This window comes from Mustela erminea, chromosome 16, assembly GCF_009829155.1.
Source record: "Mustela erminea isolate mMusErm1 chromosome 16, mMusErm1.Pri, whole genome shotgun sequence".
Lineage (NCBI taxonomy): Eukaryota > Metazoa > Chordata > Mammalia > Carnivora > Mustelidae > Mustela > Mustela erminea.
Genome location: NC_045629.1, coordinates 71,008,960 through 71,036,782, shown reverse-complemented (window position 1 = coordinate 71,036,782; position 27,823 = coordinate 71,008,960). Strand labels below are relative to the sequence as shown.

Genomic DNA, 27,823 nt, shown 5'->3' with positions numbered 1-27,823 from the left:
GTATCAAGGAAGGCACGGATTGCATGGAGCACTGAGTGTTATATGCAAATAAGGAATCATGGAACACTGCATCAAGAACTAATGATGTACTGTATGATGATTAATGTAACATAGTAAAATTTTTTTTTAAAAAAGTAAGGACTATTCACACAAAAGAATATTTTGAACTGGCAAATTTTGTCACCATCTTTAATATTAGAAACCAAATCTGGGCCATGAATGAGGAAAAAGGTGACGATAAGGGTAAATTAATCTGTATCTCCTTTGGAAATGGTATTTCCTCTGGAAAAAGTATTTTGTTGTTGTTCTGTTTTTAATTGTTTAATTTTGTTTTCTGAACACTGATTTTCTTTCTTTTCTTTTTTTTGGGGGAGGGGGCACATTAGGGTACATTTCTCCTTGCTACCCACCTGAACTGTTGGCCAATACAGTAAAGGCCATGGAGAGAATTCTCTTGTATCTCAATGGATATGCATGATTTATTCTACTTTATTCTAATGGGGTCTATTTCTTTATATATTTCAGTAAGAGCAAGGTTGTTCATAAAGTCATAAAGCATCAAACGGTGGCAGTTCTTGGTGCTGACATTTATTTTAGTACTTTTTTTTACAAAATAAAAAGTAATAGACTTTATTTTTTAGAGCAGTTTTAAGTTCACAGCAAAATTGAGTGGAAAGCACAGAGTTCCCACATTCCCCCTCTCCCAGCCACACAGCCTCCCCCAGGGTCAGCGTGCCTGTCACTGTGGCACGTTGTTACGAGGGCTGAACCAACACTGACACATCATCATCAACCACAGTGACAATAGGTTTCATACTTTTGTTGGGCCTTCTATCCTTTTGAAAAATGTATTCACCATGGTAGTACACAAGACACATGCCTTCCTGTCTTTCTCTCCCAAGTGAGGAACTGGACTGCTTTCAGCTGTTCTTCTCAAAACTTGAGAGGCACGTCTCTGCAGGGCCTTTCTGTTTTCTTTGCCATTCCGAACCATGTGTCTGGCTAGAATTGTGTTCGTTCATTCTTTAAGTATGTATTGACGCCGAACAGGCAACGTGCTACTCGCTGGGCTAGAAAGAGGAATCCTGGTGGTCGTGTGCTCCAGGGGCCCACCCACATTCTGCTGAGCAAGACAGACAGGCACACAGTAGGTGCAAGACTGTGATGAAAATGTGCTGATGGAGAACTGGCAGGCTCCAGGCATCATGGTAACACCGCTGAGGGTTGTATGTGGGAATGGGGAAGGGTCTGGACTAGCCTTCCCAGGCAAAGTTAAGCAGGTAGGAGGAGGTGTTATCAGAGAAAGATGCGAACATAATCCTGCTTCCAACTCATCAACCCTTTTTTTTTTTTTTTTAAAGATTTTATTTATTTATGTGACAGAGAGAAATCACAAGTAGTTGGAGAAGCAGGCAGAGAGAGAGAGAGAGAGAGGGAGGAGGAAGCAGGCTCCCTGCTGAGCAGAGAGCCCGACGCGGGACTCGATCCCAGGACCCTGAGATCATGACCTGAGCCGAAGGCAGCGGCTTAACCCACTGAGCCACCCAGGCACCCCATCATCAACCCTTTATTTTGGGAGCAAAACACACATCTGTCTCTATATGTGGCAGGGGAGGGGGAGGAGGGACGTGAGAACAACTACTATAAATTGCCTAGTAATTCCTTTTTCTCTTTTTCGTAGTGCTGGTACAGATCTCAGCCAACGAGGGCACATTATCGAAAACTCTGAAAGGATAATTTGACTGCATTAAAAGTGTTCTGTTCTCTTTAGCACCATCATCCAGCTGACTTCAGGCATAGCCAAGCAGCTCCAATACAGTTGGGATCGAGGCTGCTGCCTGTGTGTTTGCGGGAGCCGAGGAGCACCGTGGAAAGCATTGCCTGGCATGGGAGTCGGGCCTGGGTTGTCAGCCCCGCAGCTCCCATTCTGTGCCACTGGGCCAGATGCCCTCGCCTGGCTTGCGAGGCTGTCGTGTATTCATTTGTAAAGTGGGAGTGATGTGTCACCCACCATGCAGGGTTTTGGAGTTGGCGATAACACATAAATCACTCAGAAGTAGTCCTGGCAGGAAGTTACATGCTCAGGGATCGCTTGCCATGACGAGCCATTTTCCCTTTTCCCTTTTTTACCCTGTGTTCACGACTCACCAAAATCTCACGGGTGAACGGCAGATTGGAGCAGGTTAAGCTAAAGCAACGGAACTAGAGTCAAGATGGCCAGAGATGATGTGACATTTGGTTTTGTAATGGTGAAAATGGTTAGTATTTCTGGCTCCGGGTGTTTGGGGAAAAATCATAAATATATGCGCGCGCGCGCACACACACACACACACACACACACACACAAGCCAGGTGCATCATTTCATCTGAATCTTTAGTTTTCTCCCCAACCTGATGACCTGGGAAGTGAAGCCCAGGCATTGATATCAACGTATCATCTTAAAGGTGTAACTATTTTATTCCCTCCTGGTTAGTGTCTCTCTCTGCCTGCCCTTTCAGGCCTATGAATATTTTTTATTAATATAATTTTATTACTTCTTTCTTACAGCTCAAAAATAATATGTGCTGAAAAGAAGTTCAAATACCAACGTATATAAAGTAAAAGAAAGGACATTTTCCATTGCCTTCTTTGACCTGTAACCAAGGGCTATCAATACTACGTGTGCCGTGTGTTCTTTCTAGAATTTTTTCTATGAACATTCAGATGTGGTTAGCTGCATGTATTTTTCCCCATGTTTTTTAATTATGTGACCCATAATACTGTGACACTCCTTTTTTAACTCATTAATAAACCCAAACCTTTTTCATATTATTACAGAAAGTGTCTAGAACATTCTTTTCAAACAGCTGTTTAGTATTTCATAGAAAAAAGCTTCTGTTTCTTATTTATGCGTTTTTTATTGATGATCATTTCAACTATATCCAATTTTTCTTAACTATAAGTGATACCACAGATATTTTTGTTATATTTGTTCTTGGCATGTATGGGAATATTTCTGAAGGATGTAATCACTGAAGTGAAATTTCTGGATTAATGGTTATGCAAAATTTAGATTTTTTAATTTTTAATTTTTTGTGGCATAACGTGACAGAAGAGGGAGAGAGAGAATCTCAAACAGGCTCTATGCCCAGTGCAGAGACCCATGCAGGTCTCAGTCTCAAGACCCTGAGGTCATGACCTGAGCTGAAATCAAGAGTTGGACGCTTAACGGACTGAGCCACCCAGGCACCCCTGCAAAATTTAGATTTTGATAGGAGCAACCCTATGACCCTGTATAAAAGATTGTGCCAATTACTGTAAAGCTGTATGAAAATATTTGCTTACTTATAGGTGAAAAATAGCACAATGTTGTTTGAGTTTTTATGGGAGTTTTATTTTTTATGACCTGAGCTAGTCTTATTGGTATCTCCAAGAATTCAAATCAGTGCCTTACTAGTTTTATTCTATTCCAAGCATTCTAATTCTCTCCAAAGCACTTGGGTCAGCCTGGGGAATTCTCGAGTCCAATCTGTGAACTTGAGCAAACTGTAGAAAGGTAACAGTAGAAAGTATCCAAAATTATCCTTCTTTTAAAAGTGTTAATCAGAGTGTGCGGCATGTGATTTATACCCTTTAGTGGTTTCCAGTGGTGCTTAGCTTGAGATCTAAGTTCTTTGCTGTGGCCTGCTGGCCTGCACAATCTGGCCTCTGCTTATGCTGCCGACTTCATTTCTTATCACTCCCTCTTACAGTGAAAGTCCAGCCTCACAAGCCTATATTTTTTTCCCTAACTACACCAAGGTTTTTCTTCTTGCTTTAGAGCACCATTTTCAGACACTCTGGCTACTGACCTATAATCAGAAATGAACTGTGTATCACAACTAAATGCCTGCATATGTTTATGTGTATATATGTATGTATGTGGGTATACATTGATACCTGAAACTAAATTTTACCGAACAATTCCTAAGTGTATTGTGATACCGCGTAGCAAGATGATGTCAAATCATGGCCCTCCACAGTGATCTGAACTCTAATGTTTTCTGACCAGTCAAAATCCTAAGATTGATGATTCCCTGGTAAGGGGAAAAAATATCTAGAGCCTCATAGTTTCACCACTTTACAGTTCACTTTGGACAAACCTTTCATTTTAATGCCTGTGACTTCCTCAGCCTTTCCTTTGGAAATGCCCATGTTCACTATGTGTTTGTAGTTTCCACAGCCCTGGGCTAGGCATGAGGGGGTGATGTGAATTGTATTCAGAGGCACATACAATGCTTCAATAGTCTTGTTGGAAGAATCAGACTCAAGAATCAGAAAACACCTGAAAGCAGTAAAGATAGAATGAGACATTCAACTGTGAAATGTGTTAGGGACAAGAGTTCAGCAACTCCTTCCAGCAATGACAACAGTAATTTAAGGTGTTGGTAACGTTACTCATTGTCAAACCGTGTTTCACGGGTATTGAATTAAATCTGCGTGCCTTCTTCTTAATATATTGTTACCATTCTCCTTGAATTACCATTCCTCCTTTGAGAAAAGGCAATAAAATGTTTACTGAGGGCATACTATATCCCAAACCGCATGGTTGGAACCTTACAAATGGTATTTCGTTTCATCTCCAGCAGAAGCTGGGAGGTTGCCACTGTGATTCTCACTTTAATATGAAGTCATGATCCATCCAAGATTGCTGAGCAGTGAAATGGGCCAAACAAGATCCAACTCACGGTCATGTGACTCCCGGCCGATGCGCTTCCGAATGCATGGCAGGTGCGTCCAGTGGTCTCATTCACTCTCATTCACAGGCATTTCCAAGTCACACAATGACAAAAGCTTCTCTTCAGATTTCCACCTACATCTTCTTCAGTGGCCCCTGGCACCCCGAAAACTGAGTCAATGAAGGCAAGCACCAGGACAGTCCAACTGAGAGATGACCAAGAGCTAAAGGAAGATGAAGCCCCAAGTGCAAAGGGCTGTGATTTTTTTTTTTTTTAACTTAAACTTATTATTTGGGCATAATTTCAGTTGCTTGAATAAGCACAGTGCAGAAGAACCTCTGTCTGCCCTTGGTGCAGATTTACCTTTTGTCAACGTTTTATTCCATTTGCAAAGTGCAGGTGGGATACCTGTTTTAATGTCCATGGACTGTGTCTAGCAGGTTTGTTATTTCCCACTTGAAGTGTTCTCCAGCCCAGCTCTCTTACTCGTCCTTTCTCCCCATGCTCCCAACTTCAGTTTTGCACCCTTGCCCAAGACTTCCCCCATTCTCCCCTTGTAGGTAGGAGGCTGGCTCTGCCAGGGGTCCGGGTGAATTCAGACCACTGGTCTTCCGCCGACTCACCATTGTAACTTTCAGAGAGGCATTTTCCTCATTGAAAGAATGGGCCTGAGGTAGCACCTTCTGGCATCTCCGTGAAGATTATGTGGAATCATTTGAGAGAAAAAAGTTCAGCCAGAGTATGAAGCACAGAGTAAATTCCCCTAGAAATGCAGACTCGCCGAGCAAAGGAACCCTATGCATCCTGTAGCCATCGGAACAGCTGTGGCAGAAGTTAAAATCTTGAAACACTTCCATAGAAGCTGGTAATTAGCTGCTTCCCCCAAACCCACCCCTCACCACCGCAGCACCCCTACCTTCCTGGACACCTAGCCACAACCCTGGGGCCCCCATAATATCCCCACAGACTAATAGGTACACACTTGCAGAGCTGAGGCCTCCAGCACTCCGATGGGTTGATGACTGGTGAAAAATGTTAATATCTCTGCAGAATATTAGCTTAAGTGCCTATAAATACTATCACCCCCATTTACAAATGACGAAGGAAGCTGAGGGATGGAGGGAGTAACTTTGTCCAATGTCACACAACCGATTATGACTTAAATCTGAGACTATTTAATTTCCAAAGCCTTGCCCAGTCCCCGAGGAACAGAGTACCCATCCCCCAGCACCTGTGACCTTGGGCAGTGGACTTTGTCTCCTAGAGAGGGAACACAATGAAACTGATCCTTCCGGCTTCCCTGCCGATCTACAGAAGTTTTCCTTGTCTTTTTGTTCACTGCAAATAATCAAGTTAAGTGGTCAGTTTTAAGCCAGGGATCAAACTCAGCTTGTTAATTATTCACAGAGTTGATAATTCTGCTCTGCTCTTGAAACTGCTGAACCGGTTGGGACAAGCCAGAACCACAAAGCTAGTAAAACTGACTTTTTGAAATAACTCATTGAGTTAGGACATAGGACTATTTTTAGAGAAAGGATATGAGCCAATGAAAGTAAAGACACAAAGAAAGGAACATGGCCTTGGGAGCTAGAGAGACTCTCCAAAGAGCTGTGTGCTATTGGGCCAGTTATATATAAGTAATCTGTGTTTCATCATTGGGGAAATGAGAATAAGTACCTTGAAGACTTACTCTGAGTAAATACAATAGGTGCACAACACTGAACTCAGTGCCTAGCACCAAGAGTGAGTCAAGGTATTTACTAACTTGGACCACAAGGACCCAAAGAAACCAGAGTCATAGAGAATCAGCATCCCAGAGGCTCAGAGGCCCCCAGCAGGCAAGGAGTTAATACTCCCTTATTGGATCATAGGGGTCAAGGAGGTTGTATACCCCCCAGAATGTCAATCTTTGAGCTGCTATACTTGAATCTCCTGGCTGAAGAACTGCCCTGACTGGCAGGAGAAGAAAGTGCTCAGCCACCATTCAGTCTACTCTTCATTACATGAGAAAGACAGAAGGAGGAGAGTTAATAATTTGGGATTGGTTTGCTTCCAATGGTACCCAAAGGGTAAAGAGTAGAGGGAAGACCTTCTCTCTCAAACTCCCCAGAAATAAGTTAATAGCAGATTCTTATACTTTTTCCAGATATTAGCCAATTAGCCTTCCTTCCTTCCTTCCATATAAATGGAATCATAACAGAGTAATGGCTAATATTTATCATGTGCTTGCTATGTGCCTGGGAAGATTATCAGTATCTTATGTGGACTGTATGCCATGTAACCCTCTGTGAAATGGTATTGCTTTTATTTTCATAGTTTAGATGGGAAAACTAAGAGGCCCAGAGGGGTTAAATCACTTCCCTAAAGTCATACAACAGATAGGCACAGGAAAAGAACCCAGGAAGTCAACATAAATCTCTCTCACTCTGTTTGATGCCTCTATAGTATCTCTTTGTGGGACTGAATCCCAGTTTATTTAGCTTACTGTTGGATATTGATCTTGCCCACATCTGCTCTAACAATCACAGCTACATCACCCACCTTTGTATATTTATCTTTGAAGTTTGAACTTTAATTTGATGTCTGCTTTGTGCCAGGCCCTCTAGGACACTCCTTAATGTATTGTCATTTAGTGCTCAAACATACTCCATGACATCAGGAATCGTTCCTTATGCAAGTAAGGATACTGAATCTCTGAGCAGTTAAGTGACTTTCCCAAGGTCGCAGAGTTCATGATTGGCAAAAGGGGGAGTTGAACTCAGGCCCTCTGAGTCCAGGGCCTATAACAGCACTGATGTTATGGAACATACACAGTTGTGTGTGAAAATGCCCATGAAGAAGTTACTTGTCTATAAGAACCTTCTCCTTTTAATACCATTATTCTTTTATATTTTTTCTTGTTTTACTATTTCACTGAGACTCCATTTTCATACCCATAAAGCAGAGATAATAAAACCTACTGCTATGGACTGAATTGTGTTCCCCAAAATTCATATGTTGAAGACCTAAACCCCAATGTGATGGTATCTGGAGGGTGGGCCTTTGAGGGGTAATTAGGTTTAAGTGAGGTCACAGGGGTAAAGCTCCCATGATAAGATTAGCATCCTTATAAGAAGAGACACCAGAGGGGTACGTGTGTGACTCAGTCAGTTAAGGGTCTGCCTTCAGCTCACGTCATGATCCCAGGGTCCAGAGATTGAGCCCATGGTTGGAGGGGGGGCCTTCTTCTCCTTCTTCCCCTCCTCCCAACCCCCTCCCTCTGGTTTGTGTGCACCTTCTCTCTCTCTCCCTCTAGCTTGCTCCTTCTCAAATAAATAAAATTTTTAAAAAAGAAAGAGACACCAGAGGGCTTGCTTCCTCTCTCTACGATGTGAGCACACAGTAAGAAAGTAGATGTCTGGAATCCAAGAAGAGGGTCCTCACCAGAACCTGATCATACTACATCCTGATCTTAGACTTCTAGCTTCTAGAACTGTGAGAAATAAGTTTCTGTTGCTAAAGCCACCCATACTGTGGTATTTTGATATGATAGCCCAAGCAGACTAATTACTTAACTTATAAAATTGTTTTAAAATTAACATAAACAAGAAGGATAAACATCTAGACTAATTATAACATGAATTATGGAGTCACCATATGCCAGGTGTTATTCTAAGAGCTTCACATGTGCATTAGTTTCCTTGAGCTGCCATAACAAAATACCACACACTAGGTGGCTTAAAATAATAGAAATCTATTCTTCCACAGTTTTGAGGGCTAGATGGTCAGAAGTCAAGATCTTCACAGGGACACACTTTCTTAAAAGTCTCTGAGGGATGTTCTTCTGTAGTTTCTGGTAGCTTCAGGCATTCCTTGGCTTGTGGTGGCATAACTCCAATCTCCACTTCTTTTGTGACATTGCAGTTCCCCCCTGTGTCTCTGTTGCCACTTAGTTGTCTTCTTCTAAGGACACCAGTCATGTTAGAGGAAAGGTCTACCTTACTCTAGTTGCTTCTAGTTGCTTCTTTGTATGAGCCACACTTTCCTATTTCATTGTATGTGTTGTATTTTTTTGCTGTTGTTACTGAAAACTGGACATTTTAAATAGTATGATGTGTCAACTCTGAAAATAAGATTATCTTCTCCAGGCTTTGTTATTATTGCAGTATTTGCTAGCTTAGTTACTTTCTTGGACTATTTCTATAAAATCTGTATTCTTTGTCATGTGTGGCTACTAAAGTTTCTATTCATTCGGCTTAGCGGCTAGCTAATGGCTGAACAAGAGATTTCCATAAAACTCTTTGAAATAATAATCATCCAACCTTTTTAAGGGCTGTGCGTGCGTGCACATGTCTGTGTGTGTGTGTGCGTGTGTGTGTGTGTGTGTGTGTGTGTGTGTGTAGAGTTATGTTTTCAGTGCTCTGTTAGGCAATTTACAATGCTAACTTATACTTAACTCCTTGCTCATGAAGAGACTTAGCATAACCAGAGGTGAGAGGGTGGGCCATTCTCAGGGCCTTGTTGTGCATACACATAGTCCTGAAAATGCACATGGGCTTCTAGATTCCCAGGAATAAGCTGGAGCTTTTCAAAGATGCCTATGGATATCTCATTACCCAGCTTTTGTTTTTAATATTTTTGGTCTGCTCCTTGTTAGCTCCAGCTGTTAATATACCTCTGGGCAGCTGTGATATTAAACAATTGCCAATGATTGTATTTGACAAATACTCTGTGGGTGGGGCTTCTCACAAAGAGCAAACTCTGATTAGATCAAATAAAGACGTCCTTAAAAGTGAGCTTTTTTTCAGGAACTGCCAGACCGATCCCATGCTGACAATTTCAAGGAATGGGACTTCCTGGAAGCTCCAAACCCATTTTGCTTTCTTCAGTAGCTGTTAAACTGCTGTTTTTCACAGCTACTGTAGCTGTGAGGCTGTTGGCTCTCTGTGCTACTGAAGAGCTGGGGAAAGGGTCATGGGCAGGAGTCCAGTGAAAGTGCCACAAGGCTCACTGTCCTTTCTGAGATCCTGCCATCTTTCTTGAATAAATGCTGCTTGATTGCTGCAAGCCACTGGTGATTTTTCAGAGTTAAGAAACAGTTAATTTTGACAGTTTTCGTGAGTGTTTCATTGCTTTTAGAAGAATGGGTTTGAGAGTTCCTTAATCAACCATTTCAGAACAATCAAATGTATATCCGTTTTCTATAGTTACGTAACAGATTACCACAAATTTAGAGGCTAAACCCACACCCATTTATTATGTCATATTTTTTTGTAAGTCAGAAATCCTGGCACTGAGTAACTTTTCTGCTGAGGGTCTTACGAGGCTTGGACTGAGCTCTCTTTTGGAGCCATACTCTTCTCTCACCCTCATTTAGGTTGTTGGGAGAATTTAAATTTTTATTGTAGGATTGACATCCCCACTTTTATGCTGGCAGGCAGTCTATCTTATCATCTCAAGGTCATCCCTAGGTCCTAACTGTGCCCTGGAAACTTACTTTCTTCAAAGCCAGAAGGAAAAGTCCGTCTCCAGTCTGTTAAGGTAGAGACTGAAGTTACGTAGTCTAATCATGGGAGGGACTAGCCTATCACATTTACAGGATATACTCACACTCAGGGAGAAGAGATTATATAAGGTATATATACTGGAGGTAGGATTGTTGGGGGCTGTCTTCGAGTTTTGCCTACCATAGGTTTAATTGTAGGTTTTCATATAGCACTTTCATATAAATTAACCTAATATAATTGAGATAAATGAGGAAGGTATTCCAAAACTCATTTCAGAGATGTGAACTAAAAGTCTGAGAGAGATTATATAGCTTTCTCATAAGGACACAGGAAATGAGAGGCAGATTAAGTCCTCTGATTCTGGTAGAGCACCTGCCCTCTGTCCTACCACACACCTGTCTGCCAAGTTAAAGGTCAATCCTTTCCGGGCTTTGTTGTTACCTGGCTATGAAGATGTTAGTACCTGAGGCCTCTTTAAGGGATTCTGTCTCTGGAACAGTCTCCCCAGGGCTCCTGCATCTCTTGCATGTGTATCTGGGGAGAATACCCGAGCATGGAAAATAGTATTAACCAGGAGTTTTGATAAAATGGAGTTTTCAGGGGGTGAATTGCAATTTAAATAGCTGAAAAATTCCATTTACTTCCAGCAATGTATTCTGAATGCTCCCTCTGGCCCAGCTCAAAAGGAGCAGACCATCATCTTCCACAGAAAGTAATGGGATTTTTATTTTTGTCTTAGAAGTGCCTTGAAATCAGCAGTCTCAAGGCTGGCAATGGGCCTTCTGTGAAGACATCATCAGAAAGAATAGCAGAAGGTTCTGAAGTAGTCAGCCATGGACCAAACTCATTCTCACTTCAACTGAATGGTTTTGCAAGTGGTAGAGGAAATTGACCATTACAGACCAGCTTTCCCACCTCCCTACTTAATCTCCTTTTCCAGGGTGCCCAACCATCTAAAAGGCAGCAGGTTTTCTTTAGTTCCAATTCAAACCTTTTGATTATTCTGTGTCTTTCTATTGTAATGCAAACAGCTATGTGTGGCCCTCACCCGTTAATCCTTCAAATGTCTGAGGGACAAGAGAGCTGGGATGGCGGTTCCCTTTCCAGATTCCCTTTACTTGGTCCCCACTCAAATTCCGCAGCTACTGTGAAAGAATAGTTCTCCCCTTCTCACCACAAAGGCTATCCCCACTGCCTCAAAGTGGCAATGACTAACATAACAGTTGTATTTTGTGCTCCAGAACTCCATACATGATCACCCCGAAAGTAGATCCTGCCAAGACCACATCCTTGCTTAGCCTCCTCCCCTGCCCATCCCGCTTCCTGCATTCCCTCTCTCTTGAGGGCCCTCTCCAGTCGTTGTATCTGCCTTTACCCAAATCACTGACTCAGGTGCTGCTTTGATGTCAGATAGGCTGATAAGACAGATAGAATGAAGTTCTGCTGTACCCTTCCTCTAAGTTCAAAATAATGTCATATCCAGGAATTAAAGGCCTTGGTATAAAGAAATATTGGATAATCCACTTGTCCTCACTAATATGGAGGTCGTTTACCTCCCAACCTCAGTTTTCTGGAATAAAGCCACAGATATAAAAAGGCATTTGAGTAACCAATCTTGATATGGTAAAATAAAAGGCGATCTGTACCTTTGTTGTTAAAAAGAAAGTGCAGTTTCGGTGCCTGACAGTTACCTAGCCTACACAAGGCTGGGTAAGTCTTGACCTCTCCAGTTCTGTTCCCTGTCTGGAAGGCAGGGCTCAGCCCACATACTTCTCAGTGCTGCTGGAAAGACAAATAGAACAATGCATTAAATGAGTTAGTGTATATCAGGGCTTCCAAAAAACAGAGGTTCTATCATTAAGATCTCTGTGTGACAGGAAATATGCTATTTTAGTCTGGGTACAGGCCAATTTCTGTTTCAAAGCTGAGGCTGAGAGCAGATCCTTTTTCTTACAAACAAAAACAAAAACTCACCAGCTCCAAGCAAAACAAAAATGAACTTTGATATTTCTCACCACACTGAGTCCCATTTGGAGAGGAAGGGGATGGATCGCTAAGCTGGGGGAAAATACGAGGTCCAGCTGTGCAGGTGTGGAGAGGTGGGCACGGGTGGTAAGACAGGGCAGGCACCGCCCTGGGCTCCTGCAAGTCTGCTGAGCCCAAGGAGTTGGGTCAGCCTCACTTAAACATGGCGGGGGGATGGCCAGTGCAGGAGGTGGCATATATCAGCATTGGCTGTATCTGGGGAGCAAGAGCTCTGTGGATATATGTCTTACTCTCTGTAATTTTATGTAAATTTGAAATATTTAAAAATAAAATGGAAAAGTAAAGGTAACAATGGACCAAATGAAAATGATGAAACCCCCACTTTGAAATGAACTAAATACATCATGATTTACACTACCCTTAACTCAAATTGATGCATACCCACCATACGATTGTGTAAGTCAATTTATATACATACATGTGTATATCTCTATGTATTTTTCAAATAACACATATAATCACACATGGTTTTAAAGGAATCTTCTTACCGGACATCTGCCCCAGGTCTGTAAATGAACAAATGCTTGAATCCTGTGCCTCCTTCGCAGATGCCTGCTTCTCCTAGATTCCGGGATAGCCCTGTGGCCTGTGTTCTCTGAGAGGTACAGGAAAGCTGTTAACTTGTAGTTTGTCCAGCTGTTTTGGTTGTTGTTGTGATGGCAACACAGTTCTTTCCAGTTGTCTACATCTCCAAGCTGAAACCAGAAGTCTCTGCATTAAAATTGTGAATCTAAAAATGTGCCCTGGTTTAGAAAGTATTCCTCGTTTAGAACCATTAACGTTGTTTAATTTCCTTTTCTCGGTTACTAGTGTAGTTGAACATGTTTCTGCTCATCAGTCACCCCTAGCCCCTCCCTACCCCAGAGCCAGTGTGTTCCTAGATCTACTCTCAGGAGTCCTGGGGAAGAAGGTGCTGGGGGTGCCGGACAGGAAGGAAGCTGTGGTAGGGTGACCTCCGGAGGTAGGAGAATTGAGATAGATGGTCCCTCATTCCAGTTACCAGCTCTTTCTTTAGGGTTTGCTCCTCTCTGGGGCTTAAATCTCCTCTCAACTTTCCCCTTAATTCCTCCACGACCTGTCCTCCCCAGGGTAACTCATTTTTACTAGTCCTTCCGTCAGGGTCCAGGAGGAAGACATCTTCAGGTTAGTGACATTCAAGGACAGTTTAATCAGAAGACTACAGAGGTCATCTGTGGGTAAAAGGAAACCCTGAGGGAAGAAGCAGTACCAGGGCTGATAAGAACAAGGTTCCTTTACCTCCTGCCAGGTCCCAGGGAAAGAGGGACAGAGTGGTATATGGGAACAGAAACAGAGAGGGCCTGGCCAGTATGGAGAAAGCTGCCTGACTTAAGCAAGACCCAGGCAGGAAGGAGACCCCCTGCTCCACGTGTGACTCTGAGAATAAACAACCCACCTCACACTCCTCCCTCCCTTTGTAACTTGCCAAAGCCTATGAGGAACCAAATGGCAAGGGAGCCCGATGACGGATTCATCCAGGTCAGCCTCCGGGGCACCGAGAAGGCTGGAGAGTGGATCTGGGCAGGTCAATGGAACACGTCTGGCACAAAAACCATGGGGACCGCATTTCACTCAGTGTTCATACAGCAATCCAAGAATCCTCGAATTGAACACCAAAAGCTGTATAATGACAATTATTTTGCTCTGATAATTCAGTCACTACTTCGAGTCACCCTGTAAGGAGTTTATTACTTCCCCCACAAACCAAGGCAGAGAATGATTAATTATTTCCTCCAAGTCACATAGCTAGATAGACTGGTGAGAATAAGTTCGTAACACTCCTTGCTTATCCCACCTACACTCTACAAATTCATTCTCCTCTCTCCTGGGACACGCCCTCAGAGCCAGACTCTTCTCCCTCAGCCCTCTGAGGAGCCTTTCTGAACTGGTTCCATGCCTTCCCTTCCTCTCCCGAAATGGACTGTGTCACTGGTCGTGGCATTAAGAAATTGATTGAGTCCAGGAACCGACAGGCAAGACCAGGCCAGGGGGAGGGCCTGCAGCAGAGCAGAGCCTGTAGCAGACAGACAGAGCCAGGGAACTGGCAGAAAGCGACACACAGAGCAGATGCAGACTTTCACCTGTAGCCTGGAGGTAAGCCCCAGAGGAAAAGAGAAGGAATGCAAATGTTGTAAATGAGGTTGGCGCAGCTCCTTAAGAAATGGGTAAAAGATGACAAAAGATGACAGTGACATCTCTTTAGTCCAATCAGAGCACCCAGTGTTTGCACAGTTTTAGTGGCTAAGGCAAATTCCCAGATATTTCAGTAGACCATAGTTGACTAGACCGTGGGCTTCCTGAGGTTGGTGCTCCTCATTTTGGTGTCCCTACAACCTACTCCAACCCAGCCTAGAGCCCAGCACATCGTAGCCAATATCTGCAAATGCATTTGCTAGATGAGTGATTGGAAACAGAGTAAATAATGGAACCCTGAGGTATCTGGGAGCCAATAACATGAGGAACATAATTCAGGTGCTGTTGATTTTTCAGTGAAGTGGGAGTCCTTGCGAAGGCCGTCTAGTCTTTGGGAGTCTCGGTGTGCTGCTATATGAAATGACAACTCAAAATTCCTACATTTGCAGGGTTGCTGGGAAGTTGTACACACGCACACACTCATGCACTCACACACGCACACACTCACACCTCAACACCACTCTTGCATCTCGCAAGGTCACCGTGATAATGAGGGGCAGCTTCCCCTGGGGTTCCTCTGTTGCTCTGCTACCTTCATTATTTGAACAAATTTGTTTCTAGACAGTTCCATCCATCTAAACAACAAACAGGTCTTAAGCTTCCCGCTTGAGAAAAAAGCAGAAGAGAAAGCTGTGCAGACAGCAAGGTGACCTCTGTTATCAAATCAACACAATAGTACAAGGTCCTCACCCTGCTTATAGCTGTTACGAAGGGAGGTGTAAGAGCCACCCCTCCTCATCCTCCCTGAGGTAAAAGCTCTCATGACAGGGACTTGCTGAGCCTTCCCGTGCCAGGGCAACACTGGGCCACGATATGGGTGCTCCGGGGATTCTTCTCTGGGTTAGCTGTGTTTGTTTGTTTTCCTTCTTTACCTTTTTTTTTTTTCCCAGTCCACCTTTTCTTTCTCAGTCTATAAAAGTTAGACTCTTTTGCCTTCATGATTCTCACAAAATTCCATACCTTTATTCTTGTTCCCATACCTCTGCCCCTCATTCCACCAAAGGCATTATGTTTAGTGGTAAAATGAGTTCAGATGGCATTTAACATAAAAGATGGCAGACTGACTCCCCCTGGCGCTCTGCCTCCACTCCCTCCCGGACACCTGCCTGTGGGCTGACAAGGAGGGCGCAGGCAGGGGCTCTCCCTAACTTACGATCACTGCCTTTGTAACATGTGCTCATCAGTCTCCTCTGCAGCCTGGGTGGTAGAGAAGGAGACAGGATGCTGGAATCAGGGGCCATAAAACATAAAGTACCTAGCAGCTTCCCATCAAGAAGTTAGCTAAACATTAAAAAAAAAAAAAAAAAAAAAAAAAAGTTTTCATAAAATTCATCAGCTGAGAAAGGTACTTGGTCCATGAGCATTATGATGACCCATATAACATGAATCACAGTCATGAATCCAAGCTGGACTTTGAGCAAATTTACCTGAAATGTGCAGCATTTGTAAGCATTGCTTTCTGCTGCAGGAAAATTGCAGCAGGACGACTCAGTTGAGGACATCCCATACCACCCTTCAGTAGCATTCACCCAACGACCTTGTGCCCTCTCCTCCTGCCCTCCTTGGAAGAGGAATCACTTTGGATTCATTGATCCTCTGGTTCTTACTGATCCTTGGAGGGTGCCTGACAAGGAGGTTCTCCTTTACTTCCACGAGGATGGGAATCTGAGCCTGGAGTTCACTGATCTGCAAAGGCCTATAAAGAGTGTTCATGAACCTTCTGATAATTCTGCAAATTTTGTCTCAATGTTTTCTGTGGGCTCCTTTTTCTGAGAAGAATTTCCAGATCTTTCAGGAGAGTCCTATGGCTACGCATGTCCTCCAAAACTTAAGGACCTCTAACCTGGAGGGTTAGCTGAAACATCTGTAAATTTTACACAATATATTTTAGACAAAAATCAGTTGGGGGTGGGGGACTCTCTTTCTCCTTGGCTTATAGGAGTCTCACTCTTTACCCAGAGGTTATTGAAAGACCTGTGTACAGAGACACTGAGCACAGCAAGGAGTAGTGGTAGTCGAAGCTGTGTCATGTCCAAGACTCTGGTACAGCTGGCTTTCTGGGTCTATGTAGTCTCCCCAATACTAACTGTAAAGTGGTTAAAGAAGAATACTTCCCCTCCATCCTTTGCCACACAGATCAGCCCGGAAGGGGAGGTGCTGATTACACAGAAGCTTCGATGGCTTTTGGATAGTCACACAAATGTGCTCTCACAAGCACATCCACACTCAACATTCTCTGAGTGTGCAAAACCTGGGGGTGAATCTTCTTCTCCTCCCCCCTCCTCCCCCTCCTCCTCCTTTCCCCATTCTCCCCCTCCTCCTCCTCCCCCTCCTCCTTCTCTTCCTCCTCCTCCTCCTTCCTCTTCTTCTTCTTCCTCCTCCCCCTTCTCCTCCTCCCCCTCCTCCTCCTCCTCCCCCTCCTCCTTCTCTTCCTCCTCCTCCTCCTTCTTCCTCTTCTTCTTCTTCCTCCCCCTCCTCCTCCTCCTCCCCCTCCTCCTCCCCCTCCCCCCCTCCCCTCCTCCCTCCTCTCCCTCCCCCTCCTCCTCCTCCCCCTCCCCCTCCCCCCTCCCCTCCCCCCTCCTCTCCCTCCTCCTCCCCCTCCCCCTCCTCCTCCTTCTTCTTCTTCTTCTTCTTCTTCTTCTTCTTCTTCTTCTTCTTCTTCTTCTTGTAGGGAAAGAGAGGGAGTGTGGGAGGGCCAGAGGAAAAGAAGAGAGAGAATCTCAAGAAGACTCCATGCCCAGTGCAGAGCCTAATCTGCAGCTCAATATCATGACCCTGTGATCACAAGCTGAGCCGAAATCACAAGGCAGATGATTAACAGACTGAGCCGCCCAGGATCCCCAGGGAGTGAGTCTCCTTAAAGTCCCAAGGTCAGTGTCCTACATGTGAATTTTGATGAGTTTCTGAATGCCCCAGCCTCATTTAGTCATCCATTCAATCCAGGTGAGTTTGCTTACCTAACCTGCCTTTAAAAGATTTAATAGTTAAATGCTAGCATTAGTGAATCACTAAAGGGAGGTGGGATGGGGGAAGAAGCCTAAAAGAACATGGAAACCAAGGCATTCTAGTCTTACTGGAAAGAATGTGATTGTTCTGCAAGGGCAACCATGACCAAAAAGCAGGGCAGACTATTTCCAGGGAGAAGAAACTAACAGGTAAGGTGGAATTTGTGGAAAGTGGGTTTGGAAACCAGAGTCCGAGTGTTCTGTGTGCAGCTCTAAGACCTTGAAGACTATTCTGTAGGTCTGCTATGCAAGAGAACCAATCGGTGGTGTGGATTTGGACCAGATGTCAGTTCAGTGGTTGTGGTGAAAGACCATGTGGACCTTTTTGTGTTTTGCTTTTAGCCTTCTGGATACCAACCTGGCTACTCAGTAGCCCTGAAAACAGATCCCTGGACCGAAGGTCATGGAGAACAACCACTCTTCTGCATCAACACTGTTGGAATGTGACTACTTCGTGTGTTATTAACTTGCACATGTAACATATACATTGAAATCTTTAAAAATACTACTGCTATTCACAAGGATGTAGTATGCTGGGTTATTTCTGTCATTTTCCCCTTATACTCTGCAAAATAAACCTAATGGCTTTGTTGGAAATTGGTTGGACCTGGTGGATACTATCAGGAAATAGCTTTACTTCTTTCTCTATCACCTTCAAACTAATTTGCTTCTTCTCTCACCTGATGGCATATCAGGGATGGTCTATAGCTTCTTGGTCACTTGCAAGTATTAAAATGTCCAGTCCAATTTAAATCAAAATTTAATCTCATATCCAGTTTAGAGCTTCTTTCCCTCTGCCCAGCTCAGGCATGTCTAGATGCTCAGATACCAGTGAAGGGAAGGGGTTCTTCAACAAGTTTTGCTCCACTTCTTACCTGACTCGCACAATAGCTGATGGATTTTCCAAGGTTAGGGTAGGGAGAAGGATGAGAGAGACCTGGTGGCAGAGCTGGTGGCAGATGCTGTTCATGACATTCTCCTAACTGTCGAAGACCCTACAAATGATAGGATACAGATGTTGGCCCATCAAATGGTATCTGTCATCAGGGACACTGGCTTCGCAAGGCACTAGTCTAACCTCTTTGACTTATCTCAGTTTCTGCACCTCCTGGTACCCCAGTCTGCTTGAGCACATAAGTAAAGCTGTCTGCCTTTCATGGGATTCACCTGGCCCCAGTAAAATGCACACATACTTGCTTTGTATTTTGAGATGTTTTGATGGGACCTATGCTCTGTCTTTTCCAGGCAAGTGCTAGGTATTAGGCTCTTAGCAACTAATGATAGCAGAACATATTTGAAGATCGCCCAAGAAATCCACTGTGCTCCAAGACTATATAGCTTGGGACTAGTCCCTGCATCTCCGCATCCCACAAGCATTGAGTCTGCTTCCTTGTAACAAATCCTCTCTGCAAGATCAATTATCCTAGATGTCCTCATTTTGCTATGGGTGAGTGGAAGTAAACTCGTGCCCAATATTACTAGGCTCTTTAGAAGAATTCCTTCCCTCTAAAGGAGCTTCTAGTCTTCCTGTTAGCAAGCTATTGGGAACATTGATTTGGTTACAGACCAGACGTTCTCCTGGAGAGGGGTCTAGCTCCTCTCTTTAGAACACATGGCTACTTAGCTTTCCTATCTTTGGGATTTCAGCCAAAACATGGTCCAACTGAACATTGGCTGTTATACTTTGCCCACAAGGAACTGAACTGCAAAGAAATTTGTTGCCAAATTCCAGAGGTTACTCAACTTCTAAGAGCAGAGGTCAGATTTGAATCCTGATCCATCCTTCTCCTATATGTCACAGCATTCTCCTTAACCAAAGCTGCCTAGGACCCGGAGGAAGGGATTACACTTAGTCTCACTTTACAGATGAGTAAACAAAGGCTCCATGAATTTAAGATTTACCCAAGATCACCCCATGGACTAGTCAAGGCTGCAGCAGGAAACAGGTGGCTCACACTAAGGAATTCACTTCATCATAGTTTGGTAAAGGATTATTTAAAAGCTGTGGGCAGCATTAGGAAGCCACAGGGGTAGGGCAGGGCTCCAGGACTGGTTAACAGCAGGGTTGTTACCCAGAGGACTAAAGGGAGGAGGGAAGGAGAGAACTGTCTTGAGGGCTCACTTTGAGAGCAGAAGGGACCTCAGGTTGTAGGACACAGCAGGTCATAAGTCACAGCTCAGTAAGGAAGGTGTCCTGCCTCTCTCCTCTGTCTCCAAGCTCCTCTGGGGGCCAAACCCAGTAGGGAACCAGAAGGCACTGGTGCCTCTTGAAGTTATCCCTGTATATGAGTCTCTCAGAGCCAAGATCAAGAGGATTTAAGGTGAAGAATAGATCTGGCCTACTCAGCTAGCGATGGCAGAACTGAAGTTTGAAACCATGTCTGCCTGCCCCAAACCTTTGCCACATTTAGTAGCCTCTGCCTTTATCTCATGATGTGGCAGTGACAGTTTCACTGCATTGTAAATCCTCTTGGGGCAGGGACTTTATCTTACCGTGTTTATAACTACTGCCATCTTGAGCACACACAGATATTCATTAAGAGTTTGTTGACTGCATCAATGGGTGTAGGGGCAGGCCATAGGTAACCTTGAAGCAGAGGAGGACAGTATGAGCAGAGGGAGAGAAGTGGTATTGCAGGAAATCTGTGTATGGGTACTTAATGAGATAATGTCTACAAAACTATGTATACATACAATTTCATATTGCATATTTTGTATACATTGTCTCATTTAAACCTCACATCAACTCGTAAAGTATCACCCCTTGATGAATCCTACAAGTTGATTTGTGTAATGACAGTAGCTGATAGACTATGACTTCAGGCCACCTGACCCCTAAAGCCAGTACTTTTTCAAGTACCTCTCCACTGAGTATAATATGGTAAGATAATAGCATAACCATGGCTTGTTTTCAGTCTCTGACTGTCTCTGCCTGTCTATCTCTCTTTCTTTTCCTTCTGCCATTGATACATTGCATAAATCAAGTCATCTGTCCTTTGGTATGTTCCACTTTCTGGATGTGTGTTGTTTCCTTTACAGTTTCATTTAACCTCTTCTTTCTCATCCCCTTTTCCTGTAAGTGAACCCTTGAGGATTTATTTGATTCAGATTCATATTCAGATTTTTTTTTTCTTTTTGGTAAGAACACATTGTGCATGGTGCTTCATGAGTGTTTCCTACCATAGCATGTCAATAGAGACACAAAACCTGACCACCCACCACCCACCTTTCCTGAGGCCAAGATGAATTGGTGGATTCTGGTGATTTACACAATTTTAATTATCATTATTAGTAACGGGTATTATCAAGTAAAGCATTAGTAATGTAGCAGGCACTCTGCTTGGCATTGCATTTATGTCACCCTGTTGAATCCACACAAAGACTACATGAGAAAGGTATTCTCATTTTCATTTTTTAATGGGAAAACTGAGGCTCAGAGGTGAAATGGGTTACCGGAAGTCATACAACTAGTGAATGACATTATCTGAAGTGTAACTAGTATACAACTAGTGAATGACAGACACAGGATACAGATTTAGATCTGATGAACTTGAGTCTACATTCTGAACCACAAGGTGACATTATTTATGGTTTTATTTCTTTTCAATGCATTCTCACAGACCAACTCCTAGAGATTTTGATTCTTGTTCCTTTAATATATTGTCTGTGTCAGAGTAATTTAGACTTTTAACTTTAGAACCAGTGTTGGGAAAAGGGCCAAAGAGGGAGGCCACTTCAGTGCCAACTGGACCACAGGAGAAGGAAGGAAAAGATAATAGGTTATAGAGCAAGGTGCTTAGAACAGGTGGAAGTAGGCAACAAGTTCAGTAAAGCAATGTATTGAGATCCTTTTAATTGTACTTTTTAAAATCACAATCTAAAGCAGTTTAAGGAAAAAGGATCACTGATTTAATCAGATCACCAAACTATGGAAAGGCCAGAGGTAGACTGACCTTGGGAATCACTGGACCTAAGTACCAGAATTCCATTGGTTGCTGTCTCCATCTCTCAGCTCTGCTTCTTCATGCATGCTGGTTTCCTGCTGTCAGGCTGGCTGTCTCCACATGGCAGGAAGCAAGTCTACAAGCAGCTTATCCTTACAACTAACTGCATGACCAGAGAGGAAAGAGAACTTTCTCTTCCTAATCACAGTAGGAACAATCCCAGGGAAAGATTCTGATGTATGTATGGCCAAGAAAGGGGAGCCCATTGCCTGACGTGGGTCACATGTCCCTTCTATGACCACTAGTAAGGCAGATCCACTACTACAAGAAAGGAATGAATCACGCAGATGATGACACTCCTGGAGGGGATTGTGACCTAGGGAGTCACCTCAGCCTCCATTTTCTTTTTTTATTGAGATATAATTGACATACAACATTATATTTGTTTCAGGTGTACAACATGATGATTCGATATGTGTATGTATTGTGAAATGGTCACTGCAGTAAGTCTAGTTGCCATCTGTCCCCATACAAAGTTACACATTTTTTTTTTCTTGTGGTAGGTTCATCTTCCATATATTCCTATTATGAACAAGTGACAACAGATAATATTCAGAGGCAGGCCTGGCTGGTTAAAAAGAACAAATGTGGGAGGGAGGAAATGGATGTTAATTAAATAGCCACATATTCTATGTAATATTCCCAGTGCTACATGGTAGCTCATTTATTCTTCACAATTGTACCATGAACTCAGCATTTTATTCTCATTTTTAAAAAAAGATTTATTTATTTATTTGAGAGAGATAGAAAGCATGTTGGTGAGGGGCCGAGAGAGAAAGAGAGAGACTCAAGCAGACTCTGCATGGAGTTCAGTCTCAAGAACCTGAGATCATGACAGAGCCAAAACCAAGTCTGACTCTCAACTGACTGTGCTACCCAGTACCCCATTCTCATTTTTTTTTTAAAGAATAAACTGAGTTTCACTGAAGTTAAGTGACTTGCCCAAGATCGAAGTTTGTAAATGAAAAGTCAAGACTTGAATCCAAATTTTTATGGCTCTAGTGTCTATACTCTTTCCTCGGGATCAGACATCCTTCAGTGCTGAAGAGACTGAGGACGGGGGATAATACCCAGCTACAGAAATTCTGCATGTAAAATAGATGCCACATCACCAAAATGAGGCAGGTCCCAATTTATGTTTTAGGTCCTCTGGACAGAGCAGAATCAAAATCCTGGCTGATGCATTATGGAATAAAAAGTGTTTTCAACATGTAAATCCAAATTGAGGGACATTCTGCAAAATATCTGATCTATATTCCTCAATGCTGTCAAGGTCATCAGAAACAAGGAAAGACTGTGATACTGTCACAGACCAGTGGAGACTAAAGAGACATGGCAACCTAATACAATTCCAGAATGGGTCTTAGAACAGAAAAAAAGGGGGGGCATTCATAGAAAAATTGGTGAAATACAAATAAAAGCTGGAGTTTCATTAAAAATGACAGACTAGTGTTGGTTTCTTAGCTTCGATGACACACCGTGATACTTTCAGATGTTAATGATAGTGGACACTAGGTGAGGGGCATACAGGTACTCTCTGTACAATCTTTACAATTGTTCCAAAAATTTAAGATTATTTCCAAAATTAAAGGTTTGTTGGAACAAAACTCTGTGTGTGTGTGTGTGTGTGTGTGTGTGTGTGTGTGTATGTGTGTGTGTGTCTGTGTTTATTTTCCCTAGGGTAAAACCATGATTAGTTCCAGAGCCTGAGGCAAACCTGTAGGTGGGGGAGCTCCTCACCCAGGGTGTTATGTGCTAAATGTTTGTGTCCCACCAAATTCATATGTTGAAGACTTACCCAGCAGTGTGATAGTATTTCGAAGTGGTGCCTTTGGGATGTTAATTACGTTTGGAAGAGGTCGGGAGAATGAGGCCCATGTGATGAGATTAGCATCCTTCTAACAAAAGGAAAACAGCCAGAGCTCACTCAACCTCCAGCCCTTGAGGACACAGAAGACAGTCATTTACAAGCTTGGAAGAGAGCTCTCACCAAGAACTGAATCTATCAGCACCTTAATCTTGGACTTCACAGTCTCCAAAACTGTAAGTAATCAATGTTTGTTGTTTAAGCTACCTGGTTTGTGGTATGTTGTTATAGCAGCCCAGGAAGATGAGGACACAGAGGATGACACCCTATGTTAAGGGAGGCAATCCAAAGAAATAATGTCTTAAAATGAAACAATGAGATACCACCACACACCATTCAGAATGGCTAAAATTAACAGGACAGGAAATAACAAATGTTGGCAAGAATACAGAGAAAGGGGAACCCTCTTACACTGTTGGTGGGAACGGAGGCCGGTATAGCCACTCTGGAAAACAGTATGGAAGTTCCTCAAGAAATTAAAAATAGAACTACCTTATCACCTAGCAATTGCACTGTTAGGTATTTACCCCAAAGAGACTAATGTAGTGAAATGAAGGGGAACCTGCACCCCCAATGTTCATAGCAGCAATGTCCACAATGTCCAAACTGTGGAAAGAGCCAAGATGCCCATGGAAAGATAAATGGATAATGAAGATGTGGTACATGTGGTACACACACACACACACACACACACACACACAATCACACATAATGGAATCTTACACAGCCATCAAAAAGGATGAATACTTACCATTTACATCGATGTGGATGGAACTGGAGGGTATTATGCTGAGCAATATACATCAATTGCCTTTGCAATTATCATTTGGTTTCAGTCATGTGTGAAATATAAGAAACAGTGCAGAGTATCATAGGGGAAGGGAGGGAAGACTGAATGGGAAGTCATCAGAGAGGGAGACAAACCATGAGAGACTTTTTTTTTTTTTTAAAGATTTTATTTATTCATTTGACACAGAGAGATCACAAGTAGGCAGAGAGGCAGGCAGAAAGAGAGAGAGGAGGAAGCAGGCTCCCCGCGGAGCAGAGAACCCGATGCGGGACTCGATCCCAGGACCCTGAGATCATGACCTGAGCCGAAGGCAGCGGCTTAACCCACTGAGCCACCCAGGTGCCCACCATGAGAGACTCTTAACTGTGGGAAACAAACTGAGGATTGCAGGAGGAAGGTGGGTGGGGGATGGGGTAACAGTGTGACAGGCTTTAAGGAGGGCACATGATGTGATGAACATTGGATGTTATATATAACTGATAATTTATTGAACACTGCATCAGCAACTAATGATGTACTGTGACTTGGCTAACTTAACTTACATAAAAAATGAAATTGCAGTAATATGAGGGAATTGGTAATGGTTCATTTTCATTCAAATTTCAAATCCCACCCAGGCAAACTTTTTTTCTCCAGATGCCCTGTGAACATGCTCTCCGTTCAGATGAAGATGTTGCTAAGGCTCACTTCTGTGCCACATTTGAGTCACTAATCCAGGGTTAGACCCTAAACCGTGTTGACATGCACGCAGCCCCTAGAGAAGTACCAGATCTCCCAAGCCCTTGTCATCTCAGCTTCTGTCCATGGCTTCAGTAATTCTCTGGTTTGCAATCAGCACAGGCCAGCGAGAGACTTGCTGATTTCTAATGGTGCCTCATCTCAAATGTACTGCTTAGATGACTTACTAAAAATGAAAAACGTCCTCTCCATTAGTCTTTGCAGATGATAAAACTGCACAATCCACTGAGAATATCATGACTCCTCACTCTTGCCAATGGTGTCTCATTTTTTTAATGTTTTCCCTAACCAGTTAGAGGAGCTGAGTTAAAAAGAAGAGTACAGTGTGGTTGACTTGGCTCCAACTGAGAGAAGAGTTGAGACTCTAGGGTGTGCCCAGTTGACCTTCCTCTTTTCAGGATAGGACGGAGGATCTTGTGTAAAGTTTATAAGTACACAGATTTCAGAGTTGAAAGTAGGGTGACAGACATTCCTATCTTGTCCATGACTGAGGAGTTTCCAGGCATGTGAAACTTTCAGAGTGATTACTGGGATAGTTCCAGGGAAACTGGGATAGTTAATCATCCAGATGGAAGGGACCATAAAGCAATCTTCTCAAACAGAAGGCCCCCAAATATATTCTATCCTCTGGGGTTTCTGACTAGATAAATATTCAAAGAGGTTTGTAAATGGCACATGTGTTGTCAGGAAGCAATGGGTGTAATTGACAGAGATGGATTTGGGCTGGACAGCCTGGAGAGAGGAAGCTGATCTGGCAGATTCATAGTCAGAGCACCTGGGTGCAAATACTAGCTCTCTTGCATAACAGCTGAGAAAACTTGGATAAATGATTTGTCAGTTCTACTTCAATTTCTTCATCTGCAAAATGGGAATAGTATGTTTGCCTTGAGATTAAAATTCAATAACTCAGGTAAAGTTCTTAAAATTCTGCTTAGCAGGGGTGCCTGGGTGGCTCAGTGGGTTCAAGTCTCAGCCTTTGGCTTGGGTTGTGATCCCAGGGTCCTCGGATTAAGTCCCGGCATCGGGCTCTCTGCTCAGTGGGGAGCCTGCTTCCCTTCCTCCCTCTCTGCCTGCCTCTCTGCCTACTTGTGATCTCTGTCAAATAAATAAATAAAATCTTTAAAAAAAAAATTCTGCTTAGCATAGAGAGTGTGCTAACTAAATACCACGTTTCATTGTTGCTGACTATGCTATTCACAGTCTGGATTCTTATTCCTAGCTCTGCCATTAACCAGCCACATGGCTTTGGTACTTGAAGCTTCCTTATCTGTAAAAGGGGAAAATGAGGACACCTTACTGAGGGATCATATAGAGTTAGATAAAGCAAGTGCGCAATCCACATGTGATTATGGAGGCTACTTTTTCACTTCCTGAGTGGCCCAGGCTCTCATTTCCTTATCTCATATTTGCTCCATTAGTGAAGTAGAGAGACAACAGGTTTTCTAGACTGGGTCTTAGTCTTGGCTCTGCTATGACTAGGATCTTCATTTAGTGACTTACCCTTAAAAAAAAATAAATAAAAGGAAGCTATGCTTTTCTTGAAAGGCTGAAAATTGACTCTGGAGGCAGGTATCCATGAAGAGTGTCAGTCGTGTTTTGATAGATGCAATCATCATTGAAAGAAACATGTAATCTCTGTAATTATTTATTCTGTGCCCCACAGGTTAGCTTTGTCCTGGCCCTTTAGTTTGGGTCCCTTTGCAAATATATCTTCTCATGCACAATCATGACAGAGCAATGTAGCAAACTGAAGATTTTTTTAAGGGACAGTGGAGTCGAGGCTATTACTGTAACTGTAACACAATTCACCACAAACTCCTAATTCTCTTTTGCTGTTCCCTTCTTCCTTCTCTCTTCTCCTCTCCTCTTTCTCTTCCTCTTCCTCTTCCTCTCTCCTCTTCTCTCTCTTCTCTTCTCCTCCCTTCTCTTCTCTTCTTTCTTCTTCCTCACCCCCGGCCCCCATCTACCCTTTTTCTACCTTCTATCTTGCCAGGACTCTTCTCATTCTTGATACTTTGTTTCCCATCCCTTGCAGTAGAGACTGCCATGTGTTCTTCAAAGGTGGTTATCTCTTTGTGCTTGGACCCATAGTTAGAGTATACTTCCCAGAGCCCTTTGCAGTAAATTGTCACCAGGGGACCGAGTTTATCCATTGGGTTATGGGTAGAAGTGGTGAATGCCACTTCCTGATGACCTGGGCCATAAAAACCTCCCACGGACAATCCTCTCTCTCTTCTCCCCACTGCTGGCTCATTGTGGAAGTCCAGGGACTGTTGGTGATGTCGAGGGCTCCACCAACCAGTCTGTGTGTGGGCCTGAATTAATTGTAACTCTAATCTCTACCTCTACTCCTAGCCATCATGCTCATGTCTTGGGGGTTTACATGAGTGAGAAACTTTATGTCCATGAAAATTAAACTTTGTGTAAGTGAGAAATAAACTTCCATTGTATTGAGTCAATAGTATTTTGAGATGCATCTGTTATAGCTACTGACCTTCTATGAGCTAATATAGCAAAAGAAGACTCCTTTTCTACTGTTTCTGATCTTGTGCTCCTCCAAGTCGCTTTCTCTCATTTTTCTCCCCATTGGTAAATTTTATTGGGAAATGAATATCACAACAATATTAAAGTTACACACACACACACACACACACACACACACACGCACACACACACACAGAGCCACAAAAGGCAAAATCCATTCTCTTGGGGGTTGGGGGGACAAAAATGGAAGGGATAATTCTACCGCTTTGCTTTGGCGACACTTAATGAGCTAGCTGTAAACTCCCTGAGAGCAGAGACCACAACACTTTTGTCTCTATTGCATCTTTACTGCCTGGCACAGAGCCAGTACTCAGTACAACTCTGTTCAATAGCTGTGTACTGTTAGCCTGAGATCCTCTAGGGACCACCTGGAAAAACCCTTTCCTTCCTCCCTTCTTTCTTTTTTAAAAATCATTTCATTTTATTTTTTCATC

At 43.2% G+C, this 27,823-nt stretch overlaps 1 long non-coding RNA gene across 1 annotated transcript; it reads right to left on the bottom strand.

The window, feature by feature from the left end:
• Window positions 1-3,230: 3,230 nt before the first annotated feature.
• Window positions 3,231-21,548, bottom strand: LOC116575533. The gene is made up of 7 exons (XR_004279815.1): window positions 21,400-21,548; window positions 18,322-18,441; window positions 15,979-16,137; window positions 15,595-15,722; window positions 12,719-12,925; window positions 11,831-11,966; window positions 3,231-4,304 (listed from the first exon to the last, which is right to left on the bottom strand). It is a non-coding gene; the product is annotated as an uncharacterized LOC116575533 (long non-coding RNA).
• Window positions 21,549-27,823: the final 6,275 nt, after the last annotated feature.